The sequence below is a fragment of the Arachis ipaensis genome, chromosome B7 (genome assembly GCF_059453495.1).
Source record: "Arachis ipaensis isolate K30076 ecotype BB chromosome B7, ASM5945349v1, whole genome shotgun sequence".
NCBI classification, from domain to species: domain Eukaryota; kingdom Viridiplantae; phylum Streptophyta; class Magnoliopsida; order Fabales; family Fabaceae; genus Arachis; species Arachis ipaensis.
The window spans coordinates 132,663,049-132,666,822 of NC_142442.1; the positions used below are offsets into that span (position 1 = coordinate 132,663,049).

The 3,774-nt window shown below is 47.6% G+C and overlaps 1 pseudogene; it reads left to right on the forward strand.

Moving 5' to 3' along the window:
• Positions 1-858: 858 nt before the first annotated feature.
• LOC148554187 (uncharacterized) lies at positions 859-2,709 on the forward strand (annotated as a pseudogene).
• Positions 2,710-3,774: the final 1,065 nt, after the last annotated feature.

Below are 3,774 nucleotides of genomic sequence, written 5' to 3' on the forward strand. Positions count from 1 at the left end.
CGGGAAGTAGCCATTGACGACGGTGATGCCCAACATAAAGCTTGCCATGGAAGGGAGTAGGAATGATTGGATGAAGACAGCGGAAAAGCAGAGGTTCAGAGGAACGAAAGCATCTCTATACGCTTATCTGAAATTCTTACCAATGAATTACATAAGTATTTCTATCTTTATTTTCTGTTTATTTATTATTATTATTCGAAAATTCCATAACCATATATATCCGCCTGACTGAGAATCACAAGATGACCATAGCTTGCTTCAAGCTGACAATCTCCGTGGGATCGACCCTTACTCACGGAAGGTTTATTACTTGGACGACCTAGTGCACTTGCTGGTTAGTTGTGTGAAGTTGTGAAGTTATGTTTGGACCATGGTATTGTGCACCGAGTTTTTGGTGCCAGTGCCAGGGAATCAATTTCGAACAACAATTCCACATCTGAATAACGATTTCGCACACCACCTCTTTTGCTTTCTCTCTTCTTTCTTTCAAGATCTTTGTTGTGGGTTCTTGTTTCGCTCGACATCATTGATTGCTCCATTTTTCTCCCATTTCCAGCTTCTATCTGGTAAGCTTTCTTATTCTCGCCCCTGGAACTGATGTGATGCTGTTTATTTTCTCGCCTTGGATTTGCATGTTTTGTTTTTGGTGTGAATCCATTCTGTGTGAATTGCATGCTCTATAGCGTTAGATAAATAGTGTAGGGGGTTACCATTCCAATACACTGGTTTCTAGCCTTTGTTTAGGATTTTGTTTTGGTTATGCTTGGTTGTAGTCGTTGGTTAAGCAAATTGTAGCTTTTGGGTTAGTCCCGACCTCCCGATCTCTTAGACTAACTGAGTGGTGCCTCCACTGTAGGTATGCCTCGTCACATTGCACGGGCTTCTGCCTCGACCGCGGCTTACGATCGGTATGCCTGGGTGACTTCCGACGTAAAGGATTCCCCTAACCAAATGGGTGTAGAGGAGCTGACCGAGTTCCGTCAAGCCGAGTATTTATGCGGCGGGACTGACGAGGAAGCTAATTCCGATGTCTTTGTCCCCGCCCCTCATGAGCAGATATATGAACTCAACCCCCACTCCCCTCGAGTTGCCGACTGGATGTGGTTCTATAAGGCCATGTTTACTCAGTTGGGGGTTCGCCTTCCCTTTTCTTCTTTCCAAATGGCGCTCCTTAGCCGGTGTTCCGTGGCGCTGTCGCAGTTGCATCCGAACAGCTGGGCTTCCATCCGCTGCTTCGAAATGGTTTGTGAATACCTCGAGCTGCCGATGTCCGTCGATGTGTTTTTTTTTTCTTTTTACCCTTACGAATCCTTCCAAAGAGGGGAAAGCAAGGAAAGGGTTTATGTCCTTCCGGTCTGCCCAGGGCCGGAGGATCTTTGGCTTGTTCGAGGACTCTTACCACGGGTTCAAGGACAAGTACTTCAAAGTACGTCCAGCCAGAGGTCGCCATCCCTTCTGGTTGTCGCTAGAAGGGCAACGCCTCATCCCGACATATTTGAGTTTCGGGGCGGGGTCGAATGCCTTCATCAAGGTAACATACAAGGGGATGTCTTCCGTGGATAAGAGGATTGCCGACGTGCTGTTGGCTGTCTTTGGAAAAAATCACGTGAACCCCCATCTACTAATGGGTGATCGGGAAGTTGCTAGAAATTATATTTGTGAGTAGTTTTAACTTGTATTTCTCGCATTACTTGTTGCTTTGACTTGTTATGCCGATTTCATGACTAACCGGTTTCACTACTTTGCTGTAGTGGGGATGTCTACCGAAGTGACTGGCCTCGAAAACCTATTCAACACTTTCCTTGCTGGTGACAGCGATGAGGAGCGGGCCAACGAGAACCAAGAGGCTCCGCCCGAACATAACGAAAACCAAGCCGTGCCTCCCCCCAACGCTGCCGAGGTGCTGATCCAAAGTTCTGGCGGGCTCGTGTCTCTCTCCTCCGAGAAGAGGCCGTCGGTACTGGCGAGGACTCGACCTCTAGTCCGTAATTCGAGGAGGATGACGTGAAAATCGTAAGCAACCCGAAGAGGAAGAAGTCGTCTTCCAGCCCTGAGGGAGTCCTTACCGTGATGGAAAGGAACTTCGATGCTGGGAACTTTATAGATTCCTAGTTGCTTCTCGGCACGGAGAGCTATTTCGACGGCTCCGACCTCCCCGGGCAGGCTCGGTGGATGTACCGCTCTCTTCTTCGCGGTGCCTCTATAGCGAGGAAAGCCGAGTTTGAGCTATCGGGAATGCAGTCATTGCAGAGGAAGCTCGAATCCGCTGTTAAGGCCAACAATGGATTTAAGGTTGAAGTTGAAACGCTTCGGGAGCAGCTGTCCCAAGCAAACGAGAAGCTCAAAGCTGCCGAAGAGAAAGCTACGGTGGTCGAGGAGAAATTGAAGACTTCTGATGCAGCCATTTCCCGATTAGCCGAGCGGGAGATGACTTTGGAAAGTCAGCTCAACTCAGCGCAAGGTCGGTTGGCTGATTTGGAGAAGGAGCGCGACGAGGCTGTCTCGTCGGCTAAGGCTGCTCAAACTGAGGCTGAAGAATGTAAGAAAAATTACAAAGAGGTCGTGAAGCAGGGGAAGAGCGCCATCCTGATGACCGAAGAAGCTCTTAAGGCTCAGGTGAAGGTGGTGGCTCCTGACTTCGACACCTCGGCAATAGGAGTCTTCAAGACCATCAAGGATGGCAAGATCGTGGACATGCCGAAGAAGTGATCTTGAAGCTCCATGGTTTACTCCCTTGTAATCTTTGTAGACTTTGTTTTGTAGTTTCTGGACCTCTTTTTGATACATTAAACGCTTGGTCGGCTTGTAATTGCTGTGTTATTTTTGTTCTTTTTGTTAGTTGTAACATTTTTCATTATGTTTCGTTGCCATTTTGTTGGCTTTGGCTATTTTTATCCGCGTTACCGTTGCGTTGGTAGTTGGTAAAGCCAGGTTGTGGCCTTTATTTGTCGCGGCCGCTTTATTGTGTGTGCTTTTGTTGTTCTCGGGGTGATAAATCCCGGAATGCCGTATTGTGGCTTGCATAACAGTACGACGCGGAAGAAAGAGATAGATTTAAATAAAGTTAACATTAACTGATAGTTGATTGGACATATATGTGGTAATTACAAGCGTTTAAAAAATAAAGCAAAATGAGTAATGTTACTTATCCAAGCATGAGTAGTGTGGGTCTTACTGATCTTGTTAGGTCACCGGGTCGCCCATCTCGTCCTAAGAGTAAAACCTCCTTAGGTTTCCAGCATTCCATGTCCTAGGAATTTCTTTGCCGTCCAGTCGCTCCAGCTTGTAGGTGCCTCTGCCAATTACCTCTCTTACCCTATAAGGGCCTCCCCAATTTGCCGCCAGCTTTCCTTCTTCTAGGGTCGGGAGGCCAATATCATTGCGCCTCAAGACCAAGTCGTCTGGTTCGAACTCCGTTGTAACGTAGGTCCATCCTTTGCTTTAGTGCCGTTTTTGATAAGTGGGCCATTTCCGTTGTTTTGTCGACCAGATCTTTTTCCACGGCCTCCTCGACTCCTCCCAAGAGTAGTCGAGGGCTTGGCTCACTGATTTCGACAGGTATCATTACGTCTACCCCGTAAGCAAGGCGGAAGGGGGTTTTGCCTGTGGATGACTGCTGCGTAGTTCGGTAAGACCAGAGGACTGAAGCCAACTCGTCTGCCCATCCCCCTTTCTTGTGGTCAAGTCGCTTTTTAAGGCCTTGTAGAATAACTTTGTTGGCTGCCTCGACTTGACTGTTTTATTTGGGGGGTGTTCTATTGACGAGAACTTTTG